This window comes from Falco cherrug, chromosome 1 (genome assembly GCF_023634085.1).
Source record: "Falco cherrug isolate bFalChe1 chromosome 1, bFalChe1.pri, whole genome shotgun sequence".
In the NCBI taxonomy this organism is placed as follows: Eukaryota; Metazoa; Chordata; class Aves; order Falconiformes; family Falconidae; genus Falco; species Falco cherrug.
In genome coordinates this window covers 61,729,741-61,745,448 of record NC_073697.1, presented here as the reverse complement: position 1 = coordinate 61,745,448, position 15,708 = coordinate 61,729,741, and positions in this window count along the sequence as shown.

Genomic DNA, 15,708 nt, shown 5'->3' with positions numbered 1-15,708 from the left:
ATGTATATGAAATAGATATGGTAGTGAGGGTAGTAAGACACTATTTCTGGTGGAAGAAAAAAAATCACAGTTTCACTATTTCAGTCAAAACAGATTTTAATTTTAGACAGATGTTTTTATTTTTATTTTTAATTTTTATTTTCTGGTTTGCTGTTTCTTATATTTCTTTTATTTTTCCTACAGCATCTCCAGAAGAACAAATGCCAACCGCATTAATAGCTCATATCTTCTCTTTTTACTAGCTGTTCTCTCCATCAGTCATTAGTCTTTTCCAAGCAAATGGATCTTTGGTGATTCAGTGTATGGAAATGCGTACCTCTGAGCCAATATTGAATCATTCTCCCTGTGTGCTGACATGGTGCCTGAATCTGGTTAATGACACGGCACACAGGTCAGTACTTAATAATAAATCATGTACAGGGGCAATGTGCTGATATAGGCAGTGTGTAGCTCAGATGAGATGTGTGAAATTGAGATCTTGCATTCAGTTTGACAAATCCTTATGATTCCAAACTGAAATACAGGCAGTAGTGCATTCTCCCACTGATGTCAGGGACGCCTGTTCTTGATCTGAGTTCCCAAATGTTCAAAAGTCTGGATGTAAACACCTTTGAACAATTTAATCCCCTTTTCATTTGGCACTTCTCTGGTTACTTGTAAAATGCAGATGAAGAATGTTTAGCCAGTGCTAAGATTAAACGTTAAAATTTTCTCACTGTGTATTTAGTGGAATCTAAAAAAGACATTTATTGAAGTGATTACTGAAGTGTTACAGGAATTTAATAGTCATTTTAATGGACTCTAGTTTCAGCTACACTCCCCATTATCTTTTTTCTAGTTTCTAAATATCCTTTCAGAAACTGTTGTTTACCCTTATGTTTACCGTTACTTTGACTTTTTCTACAGCCAGGAAGCTTCTCTGAGTTTTTCTCTATACACTCACTTGACCTGTCACTCTGAGCACTCTCTCTTGGTGGCAGTCCTCTGGAGAGAGCGCTCACAAATGAACACTCATTAGCTCTGCTATAAGTATGCAAGGCTCTGCAGAAAGGGTAATGTTGCCTAGAGATCGTGACTATTTATTAATTTATATATTTATTTTTAGAATGGTTTAAACTTTTTTAAAATTTATTTTAGATCCAGTGTACACACTGGATATTGGTTCTGGCATTATGAAAACAAGCAGCTGCCAAGCAGGATACTCGGCTGTTGCCTTAACTGATGCCTAGGAATTCTGCTGAAGTGTAGGGACTTGGTCAGTAGTGATCCCAAGGGAGGTTTCTGGAATTAAAGATAGCTGAAATTTAGTATAGGCCATCTCCTTAGCATTCAAACAAAATAACATCAATGATGATGCAGTGACTCAAAATCAAAAAATCACATAAAAAGATAATATTTAGAATCAGGACTATATGTATGAAGAGAAAGAACAGATACTTCCTTTGAGGCTTTGATTGCACTTTTTAATGGCCTTAGTATAAAAGCCAGGGAAGGCCTTCCTCAAGTTTGTAATGGATCAATTTACTTGTAATATGGGAGGAAGTTTTGTTTATTGATTGCATTTAAATAGGAAGCCTTTCATTGTTTTGCTGGGGGTAATTGGTTGGTAGCATTGAAATGGAAAACTCCCAGACAGGTAGTACTACAGAAAACAGATATATTTCTGTGTGTGTGTGTCTGTCTCTCTCTACATACATGCAGTAGATGGTGTTTTCATGAATAGTATACAGGCACAACCAATACATGCTTTCAGAATTTGATGATCTTGCTTTTTGAAGCATATATGTACTGCTTTTCTGAAATACAAACCCAAGAAAATGGGAGGTTAAAAGTCAGGAGAGCTATTCTTGTCTCTGTTTTCATATCACTGGCAGAGTCCTGATTTCCTGCCTTCTTTTCTAAATTACTTTTTCTTGCTCTATTCTACAGCTTTTAATTAAGTGTATAGTTGCTTAGAAATTAATTGCTAACAGCTGATTATAGCATTATTCATCAGAGGGACAAATCCTTCTGACCTGATGACATATTTGTTCTTGTCTTCCATAGATTTATATTCACAATTTTGTCCCCTTGTAAATGTTTTGTGTCCATATCTGACACTAGATAGACGTATTTGAATGCAAAACATCTGTGGTGCATAAACAACGCAGATAAACACATTCCCTTCATTAATCCTCCTTTACAACTATTATTTATGATATTTCAGTCAACCTGAATGGGTAATTGTTTATCAGTTTATATTTATTAGTTACAGGTCTGATTAAATGTGCTTACATCTAGACAACAGATATTGTAGTAAAAAAATCTCCATCTCTAAGAACAGACTTTTTTGGACAGTACTTTATTCTAAATTTAAAGTAGCCAAATAGGAACAATAATTCTTGTTGACAGATGTTGACATATCATTCTAATTTTTATGCTCTTTCCTTAGCCATGATTAAACAACTGACTATAATGCAAAATTTAGGCTGACTTACATTTCTCATCTGCCAAATGCCCTGAAATATTTAAATGTGCCTCAAATGTATTCTTAAATGCCAGTATTGAAGTTTTTTGAACTGAGGAGAGGAAATAGTGAAGTTTATTTTTTGTTTTTTAACTTTAAACTCTAAACATTAAACAGCTAAAAGGTCTTAATTATAGTATCAAACAGCAGACATGCTTCTAAACCTAGATTTCATTAATTTTTTATGTCCTCATTCGACTCTGTTATCTATTAAGGTGTAGGGATCACATACAGAAGTAGTTACTGATATTCAAAAGTATTTGGTCACCACAAAGGCCTGCATATATGACTAGGTAGACTGTAAAGAAGTTACTCATAATACCTGCACAATAATTAAATGATAATTGTGAAGAGACATTTTTCCTTTTAAATCAATTAATAACTTTTTACTTGCTTATGTAGTGAGTATGGATGTACAAAAAGTGTGTGACTGTAAAAGATGCAGACCCAATACTTTTGAGATATCTTGAGCATTGATGGTTCCTGCCGATATGGTCTTCTGCATTGTCTTCCTGGTAATACCTTGTTTTGCTTTTCTCTGGCTTTGTTTTTCCAGTCTGAGTTATGATGAAGAAAAGACTATCGTCCCTTTTATCAACACAATTTTGAAGCACAGCACTTGAATTTCCCTGAAAATCTCTCCTGCTACAGACTGAATCCAATCCATGCAGGAGTTTAGGATATTTGGATTAGTAATAAATATATGGGAAAATATTAATTTCTACTTTTCAGCCCTTTATGAAAAAGAATTCTAAAAGTACAAAATTTTGAGTGAGGTCATCTGAATAAATCCTTATAATTATGCACCAGATACAGGCTATGTACATGTTAATAGTGTTTTGGTATTTGACAGTAATTAATACTTTATTCAATGGGGCATAAATGTGACTTTGATTCAAAGAACTGGGATATCATGTTGACAAGCAAAATTATGGGTGGTGTAAATATAGGCTTTATGTTGTATCAATAATCTTGACAGAGGTACTTTGTTGAAATGTATCTGATACTTGAACCAGTACCTGTATTCAGAGGAAAAAGAGGGTCAGAGTGCATTCTTGGCACACAACACCCCAGTTCTTTTGGCTGTAAGAAAAAAATCTGTTGCTTGGCTTCAGACTAATTTCCTGTGATGGTTTATTTTGTGTTTTATTCCATTTTGCTCTATGACTGTGGGGTTGTATTGGTTCTTTCTGTCACTGTGTATCTGCAAATATGTCTTTGGATTAATCCTCTGGATTAAACATCTTGGCTTATATTTTTGATTGTGTCTAGCAACTGTCCTGTTGCTGGATTCAGTGATCATTGCATAGGGAGGGAAAACAGCGATATACTTTCAACATGTTCTCTGTAGTTTTCTGTAGCCTAAAATAAATTAATAGCTATTTTTCTTTGATACTTTAGGGTTTTTTTTTATAGTGAGTTGATTACCAAAGAGAACTCTTTCAAAAAAACAATAATTTGACACTTTAATTGGAACTCTGGAGAGAAACACTTCTGTAATCTTAGCTACAAAAAAGAGGAGCCATCCTCTCCAGTTAATAACCCTTTTGCCTCAAAGGATACAGCATCACTTTTTAAGAGCTTATTCCAAAACCTGGTGAATTCAAGAGATGTCATGTCTTTTAGTATTGGCTTTTGACTTCTACCACAGAAAGAGCACAGGAGTTATACTGTGCAGCTATTTGTTTTATGACACCTCCAAGGGAAGTTTCTGGCTTTTGCAGATCGTGATCTTAATGTTGGGTCTCATTGAACAGGTCAATTTGGATGAGTTTAGTATGTGAGAATTTTAATTTTCATTAACTCGACTTTTCTGGCAAGTTAATCAATAATTATACTCTCAGTCTAAATACTTAGATAAAATCAGATCACGCACATTGTGAATTTCAGTTTAAGCTCAAAGTTATTATAACCACAGGTTTTCTTTTCAAACTGAGAGGCTAGTTCCTCAGTTTTTACTTAATTTATTTAGTTTGGATTGTCTATTTTTTAAAGATTTAAATCCAAAGTTTGTTGAAATCAATGGAAGTCTGTCTTGATCTTTTCAATGTATCTTTTTTCAATTTAGATTTACTCTAAAGTTCTGCAGGATTTTTGTTTCCTACTGGTTTGATTTTTACTTGAAGCAGAATTGTTTGTGGTATATCTTCAATTCCCTTGAAGCTGGGATGCTTTTTAAAACCTAAGGATTTGGACTCCCCTTGTGTTCAAAATCCTGCTGAAGGAGAAAGAGAGAGAGAGAGAATTAATGGATTACTGTTCTGTTGTGTACAAAACTTCACCTGAAATGCATCCGCTGCTGACAAGGTTAAAAACTGCTGAAACAGAATCACTGCCTATTCCTCTTCCATTTGTTCCTTATCCTGTCCCATAAAGCAATCAAATCCTGCTTTTCAAGTCTATCTTGACATGCCAAATGTGGCACCTTGTGCTTTGCCATATCTTCCATTGTTACCTCTTTGACATAATCTTTGCACTCTATCACTTGAAAGTAATGTAAAGACTGAGAGAGGCTGAAAAATTTTGTTCTATTCTGCCTAAGAACTGATAAAAATGCATTGTATAGAGTTTTCTCTCATCTGTTTTGTTCTAAAATAGAATGGTGCGTGGGTGTTTTAAAGATTAATATTGTTAGAAGCTCATGTGCAATAATGATGATGATTTCAGAAAAAAGGAAAAGAAAAATTAAATACTCTATCAGAGTAAGGCTTGCATGGAACTATGTTGAGCACACAGGCATGAAGCTAAGTAGTAATTAGCTGCTGATTTCACTTGTGTATTCAGTGAGGTGGGACAATACATGGTCATGTTAAGTGATATACCATAATTCTTGTGTCTGTTCCATTAGAGTGGAAGGGAAGAGAAAATTTAGCCTCTGTACTCCAGTTTTTGCAGCAGTGTCCATTTAGTATCTTGGCTCTGTATAATCTACTCAATACTAAATAAATACTGAGATAGTATTACACTAGGATAGGTCCTCAGAACTATGTTGTCATTTCCTACTAAACTGTACAGTAGATAGGCTGATAAATGTATTATATCCACAGAGAAATAGTGAATTTCAGGAATCTGGGGTTCTTTCCAAGCTTGCGAATGGAAGGAGCTCTGGAGAGGGTGGACTCTTTTGTTTGTTTCCATCCAGGAGGGGCAGATTTGTTTAGTCCTCCTCTTCCAGTCTAATTCCTATTGCTTTCAAGCTCCAGGCTTCCTGAACAGGACTGCTTGGCAACTTTAATCTAAAGCTGATCCTGTCGCTCTTACGTCCTTCATTTCATCTCATCTCCTGCCAGCAGCCCCAGATTCTTTCCACAGATAACCTTGTTTTGCTGATCTGATGCTTTACTCACAGCCTTGTTTTTCTCCCTATTTTTTTCTAGCAGCTGTGTGACTCAAGTTATTGCTTACAAGGATCCTCAACCTCCTTTTCCAGTGTCCTTTTCCCAGCTTTCCCTAGGTTTGTCTTGTCTCAGCCTTATTGTTCAGTTGCTATGCCATAGCTATGCCAGGGATGATCTTTGATCTCTCAGGCCTATTAGTCTGCAGGTAATAGAAGAACCTTACAAACGTCCCTCTGTTTCTTTGCTTCACTAAAACCCAGGGAAGATTCACACAGAGTTGAATGCCAGAGCCCCGCTTACTCACATTAGTTCACTGGGACTGAAGGGAATCATCCCTGAGGAAGCACTGATGCGCAGGAATGGGCTTACTTGATGACATGTCTGTTATCCTGTGTTTAGAGCTGCAAATGCAAAACTTATATTAGCAGTGATATACCTTATCACATTTCCTTGTAGGATGTGTTTATTACTTTCCCTGTTTTCTTATAAGCTCAAAGCCCCCTCATGTTTACCAGTGTGCTTGTATGCTCATCAGCAGTAGTTTCCACAGTGCCTAGTGTATTCCTCAAGGTTTTTCTCCCCATCCATACAGCCAGAGCCTATTGAGTTCTTTGAAATGTGTGGCACTTTAGACCTTCTTGGTAAAACTTTTATTGTATGTTTTCTTACATTTACAAAGGTCATATGTCAGTGTTATCTTCAAAATGAATTTATTATTTTTTTAAAATTTAAAAACACAGTGAGCATAGTTTGACATGTCTTTTCTGCCATGGTTGGCAGTAATGAGCACTAAAAACACTCCACCAGCTTCTTGTGATGAAGAGTGTCTGTTGGGTTCTTAGCCACTCTTGAATTTTCCATTTTTTCCCAAAATTAGTAAATATCTGCCTGGCACTCTGATGACAAATTAAATGGAACATAACCCTATTTGCAGGTTTTCAGACTTCATGTAGCAGTGAGGAACTCTCTTAAGAATACTAAAAGGTTTACTGATAAACTATGGTTAATTTCTTTTCTATTCTTGTTGACTCTTTTTGAATTATTTTTTTGTTTTAGAGCCAGTGCGGAATTTAATATCATAGACTACAAATTTTCACAGGATTGATTCATGAGCTGGAGTTGTATCTCTTATACTAAAATAGCTGAGCTCTGACGAAAAAACTAATTTTCTTCAAATCACCCTTTTTTATATAACCCATAACCATTTCTGCTTTTAAAATCACTGCTATTGGTTGATCTAGTTTTTCAGGAAGATGAAGAATTGTACATCATACTATATAACCAGCACTTAGACTGTGTCCTATCTTCAATATACCTTCTAAATATTAATCTATAATTACACTAACTTTATAGTTTAATAACTGCTAATTTCCTTGACTGCTTTTTGGGGAGTGGGTCAACAAACACAAAGAAGCTCAGATGCTGTTCATTTGTATGTCTTTCCTTCAGAAGCTTTTATTTTTCCTGAATAATGTTCAGTGTTCTTTCTTTTACCACCTGTCCTTATATATGTGGATATGTTCCAACACACTTTCCAAAACAATCAGGTATTGTACTTGTAAACATGCAAACATGTCTTTTCTCTGTCTTTGTGAAAAGAGTATTCACTGTGATTCTGCCCTATCTTTTCTTTCGTATTAAGCAAAGGGTAGATAGAAAGCTTACATATTACTATTAAATATAACTAGACAAGTTCTACAATATTATGCTGAAGTGATTAAGGGCTTAAGGAAACGAGTAATTGCTGGAAATATGGGAATGTAGAATGGGCCCCGAATATAAGCAATTTCTGAGATTTAGAACAGAAGTGGTTCTACTTAATTTTAGTATTTAGCTTAGTTCTTAAGGTACATCATTGCAGTGAAGATAATATTAAATGTTAACTTCCTGCCTCATTTGGGATTGACTGAGTTTTTTTAATTACCTTTAAAAAAATTCCATCTGCCTAAGACTGTGTTTATTTTGGGATCCTAAGAGTGTATCCTAAAAATGATTGGACTATTTGAGATATCAATCTTCTTTATCACAAAACATCCACCAAATGCTATTGCACTTTTTAATGATCCATGAAGACCATGAAAAGACTGCTATAAATCATACAGGAAGGAAAAAAGAGTTGTTCTTATGGATGGAGACAACAAAGGTTTAAACCCAGCTATGTGGTGCCCTTAGATAACTCTTCATCTTCTCAAGAAGGTATGCTGCATTTTCAGATTCCTTCTGCTAGAACTCTGTCCACGTTGGCTGGAAAACCCCAGCTTGGTTGAAGTCCTAAAAAATACATAAATGGCATTGTGTTTTGCTGACTTATTGTTACGCAGAAGGCTTGTTAAAATACTTGAGGTGCAAATGTGTCCTTACAGAAGGAAAGTAAAAAAAAAAGTTAGTCTTTGCATTCACTTTGAGCTCTAAACCAAGCCTCAGAAATGGGCTGGGTTTCAAACCACTGTAACTTCTGTGGGCTCCAGCCCAGGGAGTCATTTGCTCATGATCCTTTACATACAGCATGTCTTCACTGCATGTTCAGGTAGGCTGCTTCTTGGAGTTTTACAGCTCATGTGCTCCTTGACCTTACTGTGAGATTCCCAGTATAACAGTTCTATGTGCCCCTTTTACAGTTTTGACTCTAACATATGAGTAAAGAGGAAAAATATTACACAGTCAATTTCCCAGCATTACTAGGCCCTTCTATTTATTGCATATGAGCTATAAATAAGTGAAGAATGGATTTTTGCTGATTAAAAAATAAAAATATTTGTCTCGATGTTGTAAAAGGCTTGGACGACATTTCTAAAAGTTATTCTCAGTGTGTTTTGGACGTGGGACCAAGACCACTTATGCATGTATTTCCATGTGAAGTCTCTTTATTTAGTTTCACTGGGAGATTTCCTTATGGGAACATGAGTCAGCCTGATCAGGGTGCAGTGGGCAGTGTAAAGTGCTGCGTTCTAAGGCATGCCAAGTAATGAAACATTTTCTGAAGTCAGTGCAAATGAGAAATAGCTACTCAGGTGTTGGCAAGCAGTGCTTTCAGATGCTTCTGAGGGCAGGTCTGAGCTTTTTAAAGACCTTTTCAGCTCTATTGGATGTACCTTTAGGTTCTGGAACAGGGTTCTGGGATCAGGCTTTACTGATCTGAGTTAAAATTTTGTATCTTATTATTTGTTAGCACATCTTGATGAGAAGTAGTAAGCTAATATTTAGAATCTCTTTTCTGTCCTTATGTTGTCTCTAACGTAAATATCTGACAAACCTGCCTGCCTGTTTTAAAATGTATGTTATGTAAGTATTGAATTGTAACAAGTCCCTTTAAAAGTACTCTGAAACTGGTGGGAAGTTTTGCTATTTGCAGTTCTGGGATTTTACTTAGCTGCCTGTATCTGGAGAACCAACTGGGAAGAATGATCTGGAGAGCAGTATGTACAAGAATTGTAAATCAGTGCTGGGCCTCGCAGCAGAAGGTTGGGGAAGGTGGGACTATGGGATCAGGGGGACTGTCATTTGCAAACAGTTTAACGTCTGCCTGTGAGAAACAGGATGATAGCAGCTATTTTGCTGAGTGATTTTTACGTGAGCAAAGCATGATTAGCACTTGAGACCTTGCTGGTTTTCACATCTGCAGTCTGAAGTGTTTAGGCTTTATTCTTATGAGTTGGCCTGTTGTTTCTAGAAAGCAAGAACTTAAATATTGGTCTGAGGTTTTGAATGAGCCAGAGTGCATTTTGTGTGGACACAGTATCATTTAAAGCACTTGGTTTTAATCAGGAAGCAAGTTACACTGCCATAGAGACATAACATTGGTTACTCGGTGGAAAAAAATAGCTATCATAGGTGATAGGGCTTAAACAGTAGATGTTAACTTTATGATAATCGAAAGGCTATTCATCGAACAGGTGACATACTGACCTATGTCACCAATGGCAAAAGCAGTTTGTAACTCAAAGTGTGCCATTATGATGGAATATTCCTTGAAAGGAAAGATAGTTATATGGAGATGAAAATGCATGTATTGTGCACAGGCTGTGATAAAACATTAACTAATGTTCACCAAGATGTAGGTGCAGGGCATTGAATAACATGCAGTTCATTTCTCCAGTTGGAAAGCTGGTTTATGCCGGAAGCCAGTGCTGGCCTGCCATGTTTCTGAAGCACTCAGAACTGTGCTGCTGCTTGCCTTACCAATCTTGATAATAAATTGCTGGGGAAGATTGAGCTATTGCCAGCTATAGCAACCTCTAGCACTTACTGATACTGTCACATTCACTTTTCATCTCCATTTTTTCCACCTCCTATAAGCATAGAGAATTCAAGTTTTTGTGAAAAAAGCAACTTACTACCCTGGTATTTTACCAAAATGAGTAAATAACATAAATGAGATGAAGTCACTGAAAGTGAGTAGAAGCATCATCCAATGGCAATTTTTTTTATAAGAAAAGGACCAGAGATAATATGAGAACATATCTATCAAGAAAACGGGGAGAAAAACCAGAACGTATGTGGAAAGGCAGAGACTAGAGCACATAGATGGAAAACAGGAGATGCTGGTGGCTGAATCTCAGAGGACTGGGCAAAAGAGAGGCCTCTGATATGAAGGAATGAGAAGTAGATGGGAAGGAAATCAAGACTTTTCCAATAAGAGGTTGGCCTGAAGGTGGCTGCTTTTTACTTGCTAGCCTTGCACTGTGAATAAGCAAACCCATCTAATGATATCACACAAGATGGGATTATTCAGGTATATCATAATAATTTTCCTATCTCTTGCTTCATCTGCTACTCAAGGTTGCCCACTTACTGTAAAATCTAAATATCTTAGGTAGGGCTGTTAAAAACTTTCAAGCTTAACTGAGAGCCTAATTTGCCCTGCAACACCTTTATGAGAGATGATGATGCGTGAGACTGAAAGAACCCAGCATGAAAAAAATTGCATTTCATATGAACATCCAATAGCAGTCTATAAACTTGGGTCCTACCTTTTCCATTTTACCAAGCCATCCTAAACCTAACTGCATCTTGGTAGAACAGCTGAAGTTGACTTAAACCTTTCTGTGATTTTTTTCTTTTTTTTTTAACTTCAGTTTTAGAAGAAAAGTTGTACCGGGCTTTAAAATTCAGCATGTATGTTCATTGTAAGGTTCAATGGAACTGAAGAGATCAGCGGATATATTCCTTCTAAATGTGCACTTTGAGATACGAAAAATGTTTTTCAGTCGGATTGAAAAATGGCATTTTATTTAATTTTAAAACTGATATTAGGTATACTGTTATGGCCTTTATAGTAATATGACCTTTCACCAACTGGAAATGTTGGTCAGCAAGACTTTGATTCAGCAAAAATAACTCATATTGTAAATAACAAATGAATAGTTTGTGCTAATTAGAAGAAGAAAATTAACAGATGATCAAATGAGACTTGGCTGTGTAAGCATATTTTGGAAAACCTTTTCTGTGAGAGACGTTCTGGGAATCAATGTTGATATTTTCAGTGCTTTTTATTTCATGGTAAAAAAAATTAAAGTTCATTACCCCAAGTGCATTTTTACCCTTAAGGCAGACCTGGTAGAACTTTAATGATATTTGATAATGTGGAATTCTTTGTCTTTATAAATGCTGAGTAGTAAATGAGAATCAGAGTGATGATACATTAAAGAAGTGTTCTTCATTTTCCAGCACTGTGCATGCACAAATAGCATTCTAATAGCTCATTCCACAGCTGTAATTTAATATATTTTAATGAGTCTTTGATCTTTGACATCTGGGGACTCCATGTATTGGAAATAGCTTATAAGCACTTTTTTTTATGTGAATGAAAGCCAACTATTTCTGCAGCATATTTGCAAGACCAGAAATCGTGATGTGCTAATCACTTCTGCATCAGCATCTGCAAGTTACATTTAGCAGAAAACTGATAAACACACATTTCATGTTGAAGTAAACATTAAAACTCAGGTTTGGGAAAACAAGTTGCAGTCTGTTTTTCTGAGTGATCTGGGCCATTACTGTGCTGAACATGGCACAGAAAACGGTGCCATTCATAGAACTACAAAGATGAGAGGCCTCTCAGATCATCTAAGCTTATGCCTAAGCTGATAGTTCTTATTTTATTATTAATGAGCAGTACTCAACATCTTGAAGTCCTAAAAATGTTGAAATAATAACCTATAATTGTTTCAGGGTCCCGCCCTGTTGAGTATTAAATGCTTTCCCTCTTCATTCCTTGGCTGTTGTCAACAGAAATCCCTGGTATATCCCACTTTTCTGTTGAAAGTGTATTGTGCATTTGTTTATAATGCACATTTAAAACCTTTAGACATTTTTGAATATTGAACCTTATTTTTCCCCTTGATTGGTAATAAACTTGGACAGCATGAGGTAGAACTTGTAAGAGACATGAAGCATGTAGCATTTACTCCAGATACCTGAATTTTGTTGCATTTTCTGAAGTAGGTCCCACATGATTCCTCTTCCCTTACATTCGTCCTTAATAGCTTCAAAATTCATCTCTGCACTGATTTACAGAGTTTTTGTTCTTTGTAGGTATTTGGGCATTGCATCCCCATAAAATAGCGTACCTTCTAATGACCTTGTGTAACTTCAGGGTTTTTTTTCAGCATTATTTAGAGTTGCAAACTATCTCTAGGGAGAAGTATTAGGCATTCCTACATACTGACCCAATTTGATTTTCTTCCATGTTATATACTGCAGTAACCATGAATCCTCCCAGATATCTTAACTGAGTGACATATTTGTATGCTGATATCCTGGTCCTATTCTTTTTAATAGTTTATTGTCTTCTATTTCATTTTAGCATTGTTAATTTTAAGTCTGATTTTCTTTCCATTTCCTTCCAATTTCCAACCATCCTTTTTATCATTCTCCTACAACTATCAAATCACCTACATACTGAATTGTGACTCACCTAATTTTAATACCTTCTATAATGTAATGTGATTACAGTGGTACCTTTGTTTTCATAGCTTCTTTAAAGAATAAAAGCTTTAATCTTATGGTGACATGAAATGGGGCAGGGCTTTCACTCCCTAAATATAGTTGTAACTTAGAGATGTGCCACACTATTAATGTAAATTGAGGGTGCTTTATTATCTTACAGCCATTCAAAAGATAGCTCTTGGTAGACTATTTCATGCTTTCTTAAAAGCTATACAATCTGTATGAGCGTCATGATTATATTCTGATGATGATGTTCTTCAGTAGACTACGGAGAGTCTCACATTTCATAGCTCTAGTATTCTTCGTTGCACATACATGCTTTGAATGCCTGTTTCACTTCATTTTGCTATCTATAAGGTCTTCCAGACTAGGAAAGTCAGTATATTCCTTGGACTAAAGGAAGGCCATTACCCTTCTTTCACATCAGAAGCTAGATGTTGTCCTGTACTCTGTAAACTTCTAGGTCCTGATCCTCACTAGTGCAAAGCTGCAGTTTATGAATATACTTGTCCACCTTTGGTTTAAAGAGAAGTGAATTTCCGTGTGATGAACATGAATAAAAGCAGGGTAGTTCCACTCTTAATGATTGTTTTACTCTATGTATCTTGCAATGAACAAACATTACTGTAGGGAAGGGGTGCCAGTACTGGTTTTTCATGAGTTCGTCCTTCACCTCAGTGGGTCACAAAAGCCTTTTGGTTCAGATTGTGAGTGAAGCTGGTTTCCCAAAACATGAGAGCTATCAGACCAGTAATAATAAAAGTAGCACTTTTTAGTTTTCTTTCCCCAAGGTTTGTTCACGTGTTTATGTTATTTGACAATCTCACCTTCCAGTTTTGTTGCCGAAGGCCAGAGCTGTGCTACACTCTTTAGTGACAATCTCCATCACTCTTGAAGATTTTTGTGTGAAAGAATACCAAAAGATTTTCTTACTGTTGGTAGTCTCAGATGAAGTTATATTCCCAGTGAATTAAGTAGATGCAGGTGAAGGTCTCTCTGATAGCGCTCTAGCAGGGAAATGAATCATAAAAAATAATGTCATGCAATTGAGACAAAGATGTGTCTGTTGCCTTTAAAAAGATCTTGTACAAATATACCCTCTTTCAATCAGGGCAGAATGTTTTTACACTGCTTCATAAAATGAGACTTTTAAAAATGGTGTATCATGCTAAGTAAATGTTATGAATTTAATATCCCTTTGACTACAATAAATATTTAATGTGTTATTATGAGAAGTATGAGTTACTGTCTATATATCTGAGTTCTTGCTCTAAGTCAGGTTTGAGTATTTCTCATACAACAGGTAAGCTATTCCACTGCATAGTTAATTCCATATTTCACAGAAGATTTCAAAATACTTATGCAGATCCATGAAGATGAGCACATCATCGACTCTTGATTATATATAAAATCTTGATCCATTTCCTCCTTCACCAAGGCCTGTGCTTTATAATATTCCACAATTAATGCCCCCTCTCCTCCCTGTCCCTTCATATTGTAGCATTGATTGTAAGCTCCTTTCACGCTGTTGTTATGCTTAGAAGCAGTAGTTTATCCTTCTCTGAAGCCAAGTAGTCGCCTTAGAACAGATTTTAAATAAAAACATCTCCACTGGTTACTCTTTATACTTGAAGTTCAATCTTTATTTAAAAAAAAAAATAATTCAATTAAAAAGTGACCCAGTTAAATAAAGCTCTGTACTTTGTTTGCTTTAAAAATAGTATTTTCTTGACCTGTGTGTCGGATGTGGTATTTCTATGTCTCTGTGCATGCCTGGTTAAGGAAGCTCAATCTATTTCATTTAAGAGAGGTGTTTAAAAATGTCTGATTAACATCTAAAACTACTTTCATAAGAACCAGATTTCTGATACTGGAGAGCTATATATCAGGTAGAGACATAATGTTATCTAATGACTTGTAATGAAACCTGTGCAAATTCAGGTTAATGTGTCTTTTTCTCTAGGAAGAATGATGAACTAACCATTGGAGTAATTTGTACAAGATATGGTGGACTTTTTATCTCTTTGTTTGGACGTCTTTCTGAAAGATGTCTTGAGCTATTTTAAACTTGTAGTTACTTGCTTGAAGAATTATGGTCTGGATGAATCACTGGGTGAACTTTTATATTTATTAATCTGCCAAACAGTCCTGCAAAAAGAAGCAGATGACAATGCTAGCTAGTCTTATAAAATACTTAATCTTAAAGTGGAATTTTAATCTGTGCCAGGACACAGTAGGGTTAGGTAGGCTTAAAGTACCCATGTTCCCTCCAGTTATCAGAAAATATTTGATCTTCTGAAAGGTGATCTGAAATCAGTGTTCTCTAATTCTTTGTTACTGCCATGGCAATGGTTGTAGCACACAAAGGAAAAGTGTATGAACATGGTTCGTTTTATAGAGAAGCAATGATTCAGACTTTAAGACTTATCCTATGCTTTCTCCAGAACTATTGTATTCCATTAAAAATATATTATTCCTACAGGGCACTCCAAATGTTGAACTAAATTATTGAAAAAAGATCAGTGCTTCAGAAGCCCACAGAATGTTTCTACACCAAATAAATATCATTCAAGCTCTAAAACCAGGTTGAAACCCATGCTTTAAAGGAGGGAACTAAGCTATAAAATCACTGTTAAAAGCAAATCAAAGGTGCAGTGGTTAGGCTGCAGCTGGTCTCACCAAACTTTTTGCCTGGCTGTACTAAAAACATTGAGTTCTTTGGAACAGGCTTAGCAACTACATCTATGAAAGGTAAGGATGGACACTGAAGGTGCCTAAGAAAAATTAACTCATAATGGCTAAGGAAAAATATTTCTACCATTAATCACTCAATTGTGGAGGTAATATTTAAGGGATACCTTCACAAGCATTTAATTCAAATGAAAAGCTGAATAAAAAGTCATAGAATCTAATTGT